Genomic DNA, 15,325 nt, shown 5'->3' with positions numbered 1-15,325 from the left:
TAATCCAGTCACAAGAACTCAAGAGGTTAGAGGGGAAAATTTCCCCCTCTCCAACGTTCTGTATCATTTAAAAAAAAAATGTTATTGAAGTATAGTTGATTTACAATGTTGTGTTAATTTCTGCTGTACAGCAAAATGACTCAGTTATACATATATATTCTTTTTCATATTCTTTTCCATTCTGGTTTATCACAGAATATTGAATATAGTTCCCTGATATTCTGTATCATTTGAACCCACAATATGGCCTTATGACAAGAGCATGCACTGTGGAGTCAGACAGTCCAGTGTTTGAGTTCAGGCTCTCCAACTGACTGGTACTTAGAACTTGGATAAATACATTTAGCTCCTTAAGTCTCAGTTTTCTCATCAGCAGAATAAAAGGTCAAACTTCTGAGGGCTTTTTTTAATGGTGGTTAAATGATGTAATGTGTGTAGAGCATTTCGCACTGTGTCTGGAATATAATAATTGTTTTTAAAATATTAGCTATAATTATCACTAGAAAGCCTAGATTAAGAAGGTCTCATGGAAGAGAGGAAAAATATCATAAATTATATCAAGACCATAACCACTAATGAGAAAATTAGGCTCTCTCTGGAGATAGTACTTTAAAACTGTCAGTCCACTTGGGAATGGAAACGTTTCTTCTAAAAGAAAAAGACGAGTCAGATGGGTACTGCAGTAAATTGATGTGTGTGGAACCTCACTGGGAAAGATTTATATGACTTCTCAGCCAGTCAGAACTAAGAGGGAAATTCAGCCTCTTGCCCTTCCTCATTTATCAGGTCCCTGCAGCCTTCACTTCCTTCCTTTTTTTTTTTAAAGAAGATGTTGGGGGTAGGAGTTTATTAATTAATTTATTTATTTTTGCTGTATTGGGTCTTCGTTTCTGTGCGAGGGCTTTCTCTAGTTGTGGCAAGCGGGGGCCACTCTTCATCGCGGTGCGTGGGCCTCTCACTATCGCGGCCTCTCTTGTTGCGGAGCACAGGCTCCAGATGCGTAAGCTCAGTAGTTGTGGCTCACAGGCCTAGTTGCTCCGTGGCACGTGGGATTCTCCCAGACCAGGGTTCGAACCCATGTCCCCTGCATTAGCAGGCAGACTCTCAACCACTGCGCCACCAGGGAAGCCCTTCATTTCCTTTCTTACTCAGTTTAGAATCTGTGGTCTGTCACTTCAATTCCACATTTCCACAATCCTCCATCCTTTTCTACCACTGCATTGGCCTGGCAGGAAACCCAACTCCTAGTTGGGTGCAAGGAAGCCAACTGCTTGTGCTCCTTGCACCCCAATTACTGTGGCTGATCAGCCACAGAAAAAGTCTCCCAGCCCTATGGGTGGGGCCATGAATCATTCACGAGCTCCAGCTTCCCGGGGTTTCAGTGCCGCCCAGCCATCATCCCACGCTTCTCTGGGCGATCTTGTATTACATTGTCCACAAAAGCAACGTAAAACCTTCTCCAGTCTTATCAAACATGTGCTCCTTGTTACTCTTTGCAGCTGGCCTCATTTCCTACTTCAGATGATAGAAGTCTCCAGACAAGAACTTTCTTAGCATTTCCTGCCACCCTATTCAAAAATTAACCTGGTTTTGGATTCATTCTTTCTTCTCTTCTCCCTTTTAAAGGAAGATGTGTTTCTCCTTTCCTAGACTCATCTCTCCATGTATTCTTTGCAACTCATCCCCTTTCATCTTCAGAGATTGGCTCTTTTTTTCCCTCAGTATCTTCTATCTCTCTCTTTCTACCGCCTTCCTTTCAGCATGTTGGAATCTCTCTCATCTTAAAAACAAAAATACAGGGGCTTCCCTGGTGGCGCAGTGGTTGAGAATCTGCCTGCTAATGCAGGGAACACGTGTTCGAGCCCTGGTCTGGGAGGATCCCACGTGCCGCGGAGCAACTAGGCCCGTGAGCCACAACTACTGAGCCTGCGCGTCTGGAGGCTGTGCTCCACAACAAGAGAGGCCACGATAGTGAGAGGCCCACGCACCGCGATGAAGAGTGGCCCCCACTTGCCACAACTAGAGAAAGCCCTCGCACAGAAACAAAGACCCAACACAGCAAAAATAAATTAATTAATTAATAAACTCCTACCCCCAACATCTTCTAAAAAGAAAAATACAGCAAACCTTCCAAAGGTAATTATAATTATAGATCATAGTCCTTAGTCCTTTTCTTGCTTTCCTCTTCTCCAGCTTCCTACTCCCAATATTGCAACCTCCTTCCATTGCTGTTAAGTTTGCTTTTTGCTGGTTGTAACAACAGACACACTCTTTCTGATCTTTGACAGTCTCCCCTCTGTATTAGTTTCCTATTGCTGTGGAAGCAAATTACCACAAACTAAGTGTGTTAAAACAACACTCATGTATTAGCTCATAGTTCCACGGGTTAGAAGTCCAACATGGGTCTCACATGGCAAAATCAAGATGTCAATAGAGACGCATTCTTTACTGAAGACTTGGGAGTCTGCTTCTAAGCTCATTCAGGTGCTTGGCCCGAGGTACTCATTTCCTTGCTGGTTGTCAGGTGGGGCTGCCCTTACCTTTTAGAGGCCTCTCTTCAGTCCTACTACATGGGCCCCTGCATCTCAGCACAAGCAATGGTACTTAAATTCTCCACATTTAGAATCTTCTTCTGCCTTCTTCTCTTTTTAAGGACTTATGTGATTACATTGGGCCCGCCCAGATAATCCAGGACAATCTCCCTATCTTAAGGTAATTAATTAGTCATCTTAATTGCATCTGCAAAGTCCCTTCACAGCAGTACCTAAATTACTTTGATATTTGATTGGATAACCAGGGAACAGGAATCTTGGGGCAGGTAGCGGGGGTGGGGGACACCTTTTTAGCATTCTGCCTATCACATCCTCCTTTTATAAATGCATTTCAGTACAGTAAGTTATTTGTGCAAAATACAGCAAAAAGACCAACATTAGCAGCCAATTTAACCTCAGATAATAGTGTGAGAGAATTTTCAGATAATAATATGAAATGACAAAGGGAATTAATATTTCCACGTTAATGTCCTCTTTGCAAGTTCAAAGCTGTCCACTGGGCACCTTTGCTGCCTTCCCAGATGGCACATCAGCCATGCAATCTGTCATACATGTGGTTTACAGTCACATCTATGATAGGTGCCATCCTGTACAACATCTGCTCTTATGGAAATCATACATTTTGCTATTTTTAAGCTTATAGTAACACAATACTACAATGCTTACCATAACCAATTTCCAAAGAACACTAAAAACATCAAATTACTAAAATTAATTGAGGAAAAATTTAAGAGACATTATATGAGATAAACTCCTTCTGAAGAGACAGCTAAAGTTATTACATTTTGAAAGGAAATGTTTCAAATAATGTTTTTAAAGAGGAGAAAATATCTCCTTTCTTGTGATGGGCTATATAGCCTCATGGATCTCAAATTTCTCTTTCAGTAGTTTAAATTTCAGTCTAGTAATTGTGACATGCTTAGAGTATTTTATGACTATTAATGATGCTTTAGAGTATTAATTTTCTTTTAACTGTGTTATTTCAAGGGCTTGCTCCATGCATTAAGTAATCCATCTTTTTAACTACACTTTTTTTTTTTTTTAGGATTACATAAGGAACACATGTTCAATGTAGAATGTTTGGAGAAAATAAAAAGCAGAGGAAAATAAAAATCAGTAGGCAACTCATTTTTTAACCTATCCTGGAGCATTCTTTTCACAATTTTGAAGTCAGCAAATAGTTTTAGATTTATAGTAGTTCATTTTAAATTCACTTTGGGGGAACACAGTTATAGGCATCCCAGATGGTGCTTTATGGCTCTTCTTTGAATTAACTGGGTGTGCTCCTGGAAGGAACATGTTTACGAATTGCTCACTGGAAATTTAGACTAACACACTATTGTAGGAAAAGAAGATTGTATCAATACCAGAATCTTCTACTGACTGGCTTTATAAATTTAAGACAATCACATTTCTTTAGATCTCTTTACATCTAATTTCTCTCACTATAAATTAAAGAGGCAGGTCCAGATGAGAGTTGAGTTCTAAGGTTTCATTATTCTATAAGTATCAATTTTTTAAAGTACATTTGCATCTAAAACCTAGGAAAAGAAGGTATACCTTTTTGTGCCATTGCTACAACAAAGAGATTTATATCCAATCAGGTTTGTATGTTTGTGCCAGACTTCAAAAGAATAAACCTAGTTTGTACTACCTGATAAGACTGACTGTCTGATAAAAAAGACTAATTTCATTTCATACTGAAATGAAATTAGTCTTCCAGCATTGAATTTCCATTTTACAGATGACAGATCTGAAGCCCAGAAAGGCTAAGTCACATGGCTTGAAATAGAAATGCCTCTTAGGAGCACTGGCACAGATAGTTTGTGAGGAAAATGACAGAAAAATAAAAAACTTCCTGCACCATTTTTTCAAAGTTATTCTTCATATACATACAGTGTGCCAGACGTTGGTCACAAATTTTTCTAAAACTTGCATATAATTTATAGGAACCCAAGGGATGTAACAGGATAATGTAATTTGAAATTGCTATATAGAGAGGGAGAAAATCTCAACTCCAAGACCAAAGCCAATTTTTTTGTGTGGCTTTAGACAAGTCAGTTAACCTTTCTGTGCTTCATTTTCTTCCTCTTTATTATTGCAATAATATTATCCTCCATAATCTACATCATGGGGCTGTTGTGAAGATTAAATGAGAACATGCATGGGAGGTTTTGGGAAAAAAAGTAAGATGATCACGATGTTCTAGCTGAAAAGGGAAAGAGAAGAAGAAAAAGAAGGAATGGATGAGGGAGACACTGAGGCTCAATTTCCTCATCTACACCATGAAAAGTCTGAATTTAGTTTTTGTTGTTGTTGTTTTTGTTTTTTGGGGTTGTTTTGTTTTGTTTTTCTGCAAGGACAAGAAAGTGCTTTATTTATTTACAATAACAAAAATTTGTAACATAATTATCTTTCCTCAAAACAGATATCCCTACAAAATACACAGAGGCCAAATTCTCAGCTGATGTAGAATTCCATGTAAAAATGAACTATACTGTGTCTCATTTGTTGTCATTATGGGACATTTTTAGAGCATTGATTTCCTGAATCTAAGTGTGTAATATAATATAAACAGACTTATGTAACTTCCTGAAAGGCATAAATTATTGATATTGACATGAATTATTTGTTATACACTCATTTTTGCATTCTTAGTGGTCTGAAACTATTGCATTTGAAATTCAAGCACACAAACCACGGAAGGAAGGAAGGAAGGAAGGGAGGGAGGGAGGAAAAAAGGAAGGGGGAAAGAAAGAAGAGAGAAAGAAAAAGACCCCTCATAAGCTCAGCAATCAGAATTCATTCTCTTTGACATATGAAACTTGTATCCCAGTAACCCCTTTTCATGTCTATCATGACCTAATTTAGATGTTTTCATATATATTTTGCTTTCATATTTTCTCTTTCGATGTCATAATCAAGTACAGATCTAAGTAAAAGACATACTTTTACTTTTCATTTCTTGCAAAAAAGAACATACTTCAGAAACATACTCCACAGTAGAATCTTCATGCTCATCTACAGGTGTCCAAGGCTTTGTAATTGCTCACCAGAAGTTTGTTAGTTTTTCAATTAACATAAGCAACCTAAAATATTTATAAGAATTATCAAAAATACAAGGTTGTATTGAAATTCAATTACTGGTGTGCTGGGCTATGTATTAGTTTAGCTGTATTAATTCCAAAAATCAGTTTTATTGTAATTCTATTAATTTTTGTCTTCCAGTTTTAGAGATATAATTGATATACAGCACTGTATAAGTTTAAGGTGTGCAGCATAATGATTTGACTTACATGCATCATGGAATTATGACCTAAATACATTTAGTGAGCATCCATCATCTCATGGATATAAAATTAAAGTAGAAAAAATATTTTTCCTTGTGACGAGAACTCTTAGGGTTTACTCTCTTAACAACTTTCATATGTAACCTACAGCAGTGTTAATTATATTTATCGTGTTGTACATTACATCCCTAATACTCCTTCATCTTATAACTGGAAGTTTGTATATTTTGACCACTTTCAGCCAATTCTCCCTACTCCCACCCCGCACCTCAGTAAACACAAATCTGATATCCTTTGTTTGTTTTTGAAGTATAAATGACCTACAACACTATGTTAGTTCCTGGTACACAACATAGAAATTCAGTGTTTCTACACATTTCAAAACAATAACCGTGATAATCTATTTGTCATCTGCCACCATACAAAGATATTATATAGTTATGACTATATTCCTCACACTGTATAATTCATAGTTGTGGCTCACTTATTTCATAACTGGAAGTTTGTATCTCTTCATCTCCCTCACCTATTTCTTACCTCCCCCCACAGGCCTCCCCTCTGGAAACCACATGTTTTTTCTCTGTATCTATGATTCTGTTTCTATTTAGTTATATTTGTTCATTTGTTGAGTTTTTAAATTCCACATAGTGAAAAATTACAGTATTTGTCCTTCTCTGTCCTGGAGAATGTTCCATGTACACTTGAAAAGAATGTGTATTCTTATATAAAATAGATAAGCAATGAGGACCTACTGTATAGCACAGGGAACTATATTCAATATCTTGTAATAACCTATAATGGAAAAGAATCTGAAAGAATATATATATATATATGTGTGTGTGTGTGTGTGTGTGTGTGTGTGTGTGTGTGTGTGTGAATCACTTTGCTGTACACCTGAAACATTGTAAATCAACTATACTTCAATTTAAAAAATAAAATAAAATTAAAAGTTGCAAAAATTTTAAAAAAGAATGTGTATTCTGCTGCCTTTGTATGGAATGTTATATATAGACCTATTAAGTTTATCTGGTTTAATGTGTCATTTAAGACCAATGTTTCCTTACTGACTTTCTGTCTGGATGATCTGTCCATTCTTGTAAGTGGGGTGTTAAAAGTCTCCTACTATTATCGTGTTACTGTCAATTTCTCCCTTTATGTCTGTTAATCTTTGCTTTATGTATTTAGGTGCTCCTATGTTGGGTATGTATATATTTACAAGTGCTATAACTTCTTGTATTTATCCCTTGATCATTATGTAATGACCTTTTTTGTCTCTTGTTACAGTTTTGTTTTAAAGTCTGTTTTGTCTAAGTATTGCTGTACTGGCTTTCTTTTCATTTCATTTGCATGGAATATCTTTTTCCATCCCCTCACTTCCAGTCTGTTTGTATCTTTAGATATGAAGTGAGTCCCTTGTAAGCAGCATATATTTTGGTCTTGTATCAATTCTATATCTTTTGATTGGAGTATTTATAAATAAATATAATATACACTTATTTTTTTACATTTTATACTTTATAAATATAAATACTTATATTTAAAGTAATTATTGATAGATATGTACTTATTGCCATTTTGTTCACTGTTTGGGGGTTGTTTTGTAGGGGTTTTGGTTCCGTTCCTTTTTTTTTTGATCTCTTGTGATTTGATGACTTCTTTAACATTATCTTTGAATTACTTTATCTTTTTTGTGCATGTATCAATTATAGATTTTTGGTTTGTGGTTAGCCAAACCATACGAGATTTATATGTAGCGATCTATATATCCAGATAGCTAGATAGATATGTTATTATTTTAAGTTATTGATCTCTTAAGTTTGAACACATTTTAACAGCCCTGCATTTTTACTCCCCCTCCCAAGTTTACTGCTTTTGGCATCCTATTTTACATACTTTTGTTTTGAGTATCACTTAATTACTTATTGTGTATAGAGATGATTTTACTATTTTTGTCTTTTAACCTTTCTGTTACCTTTATAAGTGGTTGATCTAGTACTTTTGCTGCATATTTGCCTTTTCCAATGAGTTTTTCCTTTTGTAATTTTCATATTCCTAGTTGTGCCCTTTCCTTTCTACTTAGAGAAGTCCCTTTAATATTCCTTGTAAAGCTGGTTTTGTGGTGCTGAGATTTTTTAGCTACTGCTTGTCTTTTTTCTCACTTTCAAAGCTGAATAATAGCCTTGCTGGGTAGAGTATTCTTGTTTGTAGGTTTTTCCCTTCATCACTTTAAATATGTTGTGTCATTCCCTTCTGGCCTGCAGAGCTTCTGCTGAAAAGTCAGCTGATAGCCTCCTGGGAGTGGCCTTGTGGGTAACTTGTTGCTTTTCCTTTGCTGCTTTTAATATTCTCTCTTAATCTTTAATTTTTGCCATTTTAATTACAGGGTGTTTTGGTGTGGTCTTCTTTGGGTTGATCCTGTTTGGGACTCTCTACGCTTCCTAGACCTGGATGTCTGTTTCCTTCCCCAGGTTAGGAACGTTTTCACCTATTATGTCTTCACATATGTTTTCTGCCCATTTCTCTCTTCTCCTTTTGGGACCCCAATAATGCAAATATTAGTATACTTGATGTCTCAGAAGTCTCTTAAACTGTTATCACTTTTTTTTTTTTTTTTTTTTTTTTTTGCGGTACGCGGACCTCTCACTGTTGTGACCTCTCCCGTTGTGGAGCACAGGCTCCGGACGCGCAGGCTCAGCGGCCATGGCTCACGAGCCCAGCCGCTCCGGGGCATGTGGGATCTTCCCAGACCGGGGCACGAACCCGCGTCCCCTGCACCGGCAGGCGGACTCTCAACCACTGCGCCACCAGGGAAGCCCTGTTATCACTTTTTAAAATTCTTTTTTCCTTTCAGCTTGAATGATTTCTACTACTCTGTCTTTCAGTTTGCCGAACATGCCTCTGTATCATCTACTCTACTGTTGATACCTTTTAGTGTATTTTTAATTCCAATTGTTGTGTTTTTCATCTCTATTTTGTCCTTTGTATTTTCTAACTCTTTGTTAAACTTCTCACTCTGTTCATCCAATGTTCTCCCGAGTTATTTGATTATCATTGTGATCATTACCTTGAACTTTTTTTTTTTTTTTTGCGGTACACGGGCCTCTCACTGTTGTGGCCTCTCTCATTGCAGAGCACAGGCTCCAAACGTGCAGGCTCAGCAGCCATGGCTCACGGCCTCAGCCACTCCACAGCATATGGGATCTTCCCGGACCGGGGCACAAACCCGCATCCCCTGCATCAGCAGGCAGACTCTCAACCACTGCACCACCAGGGAAGCCCTACCTTGAACTTTTATTGGGTATATTATTTCCACTTCACTTAGTTCTTCTCAGATTTTATTTTGTTCCTTTGTCTGGAACATATTCCTCTGTTGCCTCATTTTGCTCTGTTTTTATTTCTATGTATTTTGTAGGTTGGTTATATTTCCCAGTTTTGGAGAAGTGGACTTATGTAGGAAATATCCTATGAGGACCAATAGCACATTCCTCTCTGGTCATCAGAGTATATGCTCCAGGGGTACCCTCTATGTGGGTGGCGTGGGTCATTCTGTTGTGACAGGCTGTCTACTGTGGCTGGTTCCCAGTGCAGCTGGTTGTCAGGCCCTGCCTTGTGTAGAGGCTGCCAGCTGCTGGTGGGTAGCTGGGTCCTGTCTGGCTGGCTGTAAGGACTTAGTGGTCCTGGGGTTGGTATTCACCTACTTGTGGGTTGGGTTGTGGCCCAGGGGGTCCCAGGCTTGGTGTCTGCCCACTGGTGGGTGAGATTCGGCCCTGGGTCTAGTGCTGACCCATTGGTTGACAGAACTGGGTCCTGGGGTCTCTGACTGAGAGGCCTGGGGCTCCCATAGTTTGTGTTCACCCACTGGTGGGTGAGGCTGGGTCCGATGGCTGGCTGTGGGGTCCCAGGGGTCCTGGGGTGAGTGCTATCCAACTGGTGGGTGAGACCATGTCTTGGGCCCTCTGGTGGGAGGGACTGAGTCCTGGAGCAACTGACATCTCAGGGGGTCTTATGGCAGCTGACCTGCTGGTGGGTGGGGCTGGGTCCCTTCCCAGCTAGCTGCTTGGCCTGGGGCATCCCAGGACTGGTGCCAACCGACTGGTGGACAGGACAGGTCCTGCTAATAAGCTAGAGGAAGGATTCCAAAATGGCACTTGTTAGCACTAGTGTCTTCATTATGGTATGAGATCCCAAAACGGTCTGCTGCCCATGTGTATGTCCCCTCAGTGAGTCCCAGCTGCAACTTGCCTCTCTGAGAGGCTCTCCAAAATCAGCAAGTGGTTATGACCCGTGCTCTTTTCACATTACTGCTTCTGTCCAGGGTCCCATAGTGTGTGAGATTTTATGTGTGCCCTTTATGAGTGGAGTCTTTATTTCCCACAGTCCTCTGGCTCTCCTGAAAGTAAGCCCCACTGACCTTCAAAGGCAAATATTCTGGGGGCTCATCATCCTGGTGAAGGACCCCTGGATGGGGTGTTCACTGTGGGGTTTGGACCCCTTGCTCCTTGGGGAGAACCTCTGCAATTATGATTATTCTCCCATTTCTGGGTCACCTGCCCAGGGGTATGGGTTTTGACTATCCCATGACTCCTCTCCTCCTATCCATCTTGTTGTTTCTTCTTTATATCTTTAGTTGTAGAAGATTTTTTCTGCTAGTCTTCAGCAAAAGACATCAGTAGCTGCTCTTTAAATAGTTGTAATTTTGGTGTGCACATCGAATGAGGTAAGCTCAGAACCTTCCTACTCTGCTATTTTGGCCAATCCCTGAGGAATTCTATTAAATCTATAAGTTAATTTGAGGACCATTTTTTTCTTTACAAATTGAGTCTCCCAATTTCCAGATTTTCTCTTATTCCTTCAGTAAAATGTCATAACCTTATACATTCCTTAATAGATTTATCCCATAATATTTTCTGCTATTTGTTTCTCTTGCAAATGGAATCTTTTTTTCCTGTTAGCTTTATGTGTGTGTTGTAAGGGTTATTGCTGACGTTTATGAAAGTTACTGATTCTTGCATGTTTATCTTCATTGAATTCTCTTGAACTTTCATCTTACTTCTGATAGCTAACAATGTGATTCTCTTGTATATGCCTAATAGACATCATACACAAATAATGACAATTTTGTATTTTTTCATAGATTATTACATATCACTTTTTTTTCTTTACTTACAACCTCCAATAAAATGTTGAAGACTAGTGGTGATAATAGGCATCCTTTTCTTGTTCTTGACTTTAATGGGAGTGTTTCTAGTATTTCACTATCAAATATGATCCTTGATTAAATATATTCCTAGTAAGTCTCTCTGGTGAACACATCCTAATGTGACTCCTCACCACACACATACAATGAGTCACACCTTTGTATCATCTCCATCCCTTGAGTATGCATAGAACTTGTGACTTGCTTTTAACCAAAAGAATAAAGCAAATGAAATGGGCTGTTTCTCTCATAATTATATTATTTAAGACTCTGTCTTCATGGACTATGGAGATAGAGATTCTACTGCTAGCCTTGAGGAAGCAAATTGGTGAACTATGTAGAGGGCTATGTGGCAGAGAACTGCAGACAGCCTCTAGGACATGAGGGCAGCTTCCAGTCTCCAGCCTCCAGCCAATAAAGAGATGAGTCCTTCAGTCATACAAAAACAAGTAACTGAATTCTGCCAACTCTCTGAATTAGCTTGGAAACAGATTTTCCTCTAGTCAAGCCTCTAAATGAGAATACCTTGATTGCAGCCTTGTGAGACCCTGAGAAGAGGACCCAATTAAGCTGTGCCCAGACTCCTGATCTATGGCACTTGTGAGATAATAAATGTTTCTTCTTTTTATTCTCTCTTTTTTAAATTGAAGTATAGTTGATTTACAATGTTGTGCTAATTTCTGCTGTACAGCAAAGTGACTCAGTTTTACACATATATACTTTTTTTTATATTCTTTTCCATTATGTTTTATCCGAGAAGATTGGATGTAGTTCCCCGTGCTATACAGTAGGACCTCGTTGTCCATCTATTCTAAATGTAATAGTTTGCATCTACTAACCCCAAACTCCCAGTCCTTCCCTCCCCTCCCCCCTCCCCCTTGGCAACCACAAGTCTGTTCTCTATGTCTGTGAGTCTGTTTCTGTTTCATAGATAGGTTCATTTGTGCCATATTTTAGATTCCACATATAAGTGATATTATATGGTATTTGTCTTTCCCCTTCTGACTTACTTCACTTAGTATGATAATCTCTACCTGCATTCATGTTGCTGCAAATGGCATTATTTCATTTTTTTTTATGGTTGAGTAGTATTCCATTGTATACATATACACCACATCTTCTTTATCCGTTCATCTGCTGATGGACATTTAGGTTGTTTCCGTGTCTTGGCTATTGTGAATAGTGTTGTTATGAACATAGAGGTGGGTATAATTTTATCTGGGTATATGCCCAAGAGTGGGATTTCTGGATCATATGATGGTTCTATTTTTAGTCTTTTGAGAAACCTCCATACTGTTTTCCACAGTGGCTACACTAACTTACATTCCTACCAACATTGTAGGAGGGTTCCCTTTTCTCCACACCCTCTCCGACATTTGTTATTTATAGATTTTTTAAATGATGGCCATTCTGACCAGTGTGAGGTGGTATCTCGTAGTTTTGATTTGCATTTCTCTAATAACTAATGATGTTGAGCATCTTTTCATGTGCCTGTATGTCTTCTTTGGAGAAATATCTATTTGTTGTTGTTGAGTTGTATGAACTGTATATTTTGGAGATTAAGCCCTTGTTAGCTGCATCTTTTGCAAATATTTTCTCCCATTCCATCAGTTGTCTTTTCTTTTCTTTTTTTTTTTTTTATGGTTTCCTTCACTGTGCAAAAGCTTGTAAGTGTGATTAGGTCCCATTTGTTTACTTTTGTTTTTATTTATATTTCCTTGGGAGATTGACCTAAGAAATTGTTGGTACAATTTATGTCAGAGAATATATTGCCTATCCTCTCTTCTAGGAGCTTTATGGTTTCATGTCTTATGTTTAAGTCTTTAAGCCATAGTTTATTTTTGTGCATGGTATGAGGGTGTGTTCTAACTTTGTTGATTTATATGCAGATGTCCAACTTTCAAGCACCACTCACTGTCTTTTTTATATTGTACATTTTTGCCTCCTTTGTCAAAGATTAACTGACCATGGGTGTGTGGGTTTATTTCTGGGCTCTCCATTCTGTTCCATTGATCTGTATGTCTGTTTTTGTGCCAATACCACGCTGTTTTGATTACTGTAGCTTTGTAGTATTGTCTGAAGTCTGGGAGAGTTATGCTTCCCACATTTCCCCCCCCCCTCAGGACTGCTTTGGCAATTCTGGGTCCTTTGTGGTTCCATATAAGGTTTAATATTATTTGCTCTAGTTCTGTGAAAAATGTCATGGTAATTTGATAGGGATTGCATTAAATCTGCAGATTGCTTTGGGTAGTATTGACATTTTAACAATATTAATTCTTCGAATCCAAGGGCATGGGATATCTTTCCACTTTGAATCATCTTTAATTTCCTTTATTAATGTTTTATAGTTCTCAGTGTCTTTCACCTGAAAGACTTTCACCAAATCTTTCACCTCCTTGATCAGGTTTATTCCTAGGTATTTAATTAATTAATTTATTTTTTGGTGCAATTTTAAAAGGTATTATTTTTTTACATTCCCTTTCTGATCTTTCATTGTTAGTGTAAGGAGATGCAACCAATTTCTGAATGTTAATCTTGTATCCTGCTACTTTGCTGAATTCATTTATTAGATCTAGTAGTTTTTGTGTGGAGTCCTTAGGATTTTCTTTATATAGTATCATGCCATCTGCATATAGTAACAGTTTTTACCTCCTCTCTTCCAATTTGGATACATTTCATTTCTTTTTCTTGTATGATTGCTGTGGCAAGAACTTCCAATACAACGTTGAATGGAAGTGGTGAGAGTGGGCGTTCTTGTCTTGTTCCAGATTTTAGTGGGAAGGTTTCAGCTTTCCATCATTGAGTATTATATTGGCTATGGGTTTGTCATAAATGGCTTTTATGATGTTGAGGTATGTTTCCTCTATACCCACTTTGGTAAGAATTTCTGTCATGAATGGATGTTGAATTTTGTCAAATGCTTTCTTGAAGTTGCTAAGTTTAGATAAAAGGAAATCCTGCTGTTTACAAAAACATGGCTGGACCTTGAGGATAATATGCTAAGTAAAATAAGTCAGATGCAGAGAATCAGGGTATGTGATCAGCTTGTGCTCAATTCCCTGATTAGCTGATGTCTTGGAATCTCAATTTTCAGTTTTCTGGCTCTAACCAGTCTGGGGGCTACATGCTGGAGGCATACTGATGCAGGTAACTTCTGGTTAACTTACAGTTAAACTAGTGGGGGTTTTAGTATCTTCAGAACAACTTAGGGATGTGCTTCAGACTTATCTTTACCTTTGAAACAGAACTAGGAGTCTTTCTGACTGAGTTATTATGTTTAACTGTTTAAGTTACAGCCATAACTGCTTAAGTTATGGCTACTCTCCTGCCTGAATCTCCTATCTTTGTTTCTGCATTCTTTGCTTCCCCAAACATTAACTGTTAAGGCCTATTCTTTGTTCTACATGGAGGGCCTAGGAGGTCATGGTGTATTTCTACAGCTGCTTTTCCCAATCAACAATTAGCAGGGACACAGAGGATTCTGTCACCGGGAAGGTCCCGCAGGGTCTTTCTCAGTTTCAATGTGGGAATTACATGTTCTTTAAAGGCTTAATAGAAACATTTTTTTGTTTGCAGTTTTCTTCCCAAAATTAATTGATGAATTTGTTTGTTTGCTTGGTTTTGGGGATTTGAGCTATCATTTATTATTGGTTTATAATTTTATTATATTGGAATTTATTGAAATGTTACTTTTAGCTTTCCCCATGGTCAATTTGGTGATGGCCCTGTGTATAGTTGAGATGTATCTTTTCTATATCTTGGATTCAAAGTTCTATTTATACATATTTACCAGCTCCTTAAATGTGATAGTCAAACCCATTAAATCCTTGCTTTTTCTTTTGCTTACTATATCCACTGATTTTTCAGAGAGAGCCAGATAATTTAAAAATCATTTTGATTACTCTGTATGCAGTGTGCAATTTTTTCAATTTAAGTTACCTCAAATCCTTTTAGATTTAGAAACAAATCTATAGAATGTAGTCTTCTGTGAGTTTAAATGAGGACTGGAGTCTTTCCCTCCTCCTTTTCCATAGTTCATAGATTACTTTGCAACCAAACGTGCTTCTATATGTTCTTCCAACAACACCAGAGTGATATCTAAGGAGTCAATACTGTACCAATCAGAAAATGCCTGATTGGAAACAGTTGGTCAACCTCAGCCTTTTTCTTCCCTTAAAAATATGGATACACTGAAATTTGTATAAACTGCCACTACTGAAAAAGAATACCTCATTTAGAATGTAATGAAGGTCAAACATCTGTCTGCCTTACTCTCTTTTAATTAT

The 15,325-nt window shown here is 38.1% G+C and overlaps 1 protein-coding gene across 2 annotated transcripts in view; it reads right to left on the bottom strand.

Annotated features, from left to right (window-relative positions):
• Positions 1 to 15,325, bottom strand: part of WDR64 (WD repeat domain 64) — a 150,368-nt gene that overhangs the window by 128,500 nt on the left and 6,543 nt on the right. The window lies entirely within an intron of this gene.

Source organism: Phocoena phocoena, chromosome 1 (assembly GCF_963924675.1).
Source record: "Phocoena phocoena chromosome 1, mPhoPho1.1, whole genome shotgun sequence".
In the NCBI taxonomy this organism is placed as follows: Eukaryota; Metazoa; Chordata; class Mammalia; order Artiodactyla; family Phocoenidae; genus Phocoena; species Phocoena phocoena.
The sequence above is the reverse complement of the archived record's forward strand: the minus strand, read 5'-3'. Positions and strand labels throughout refer to the sequence as shown.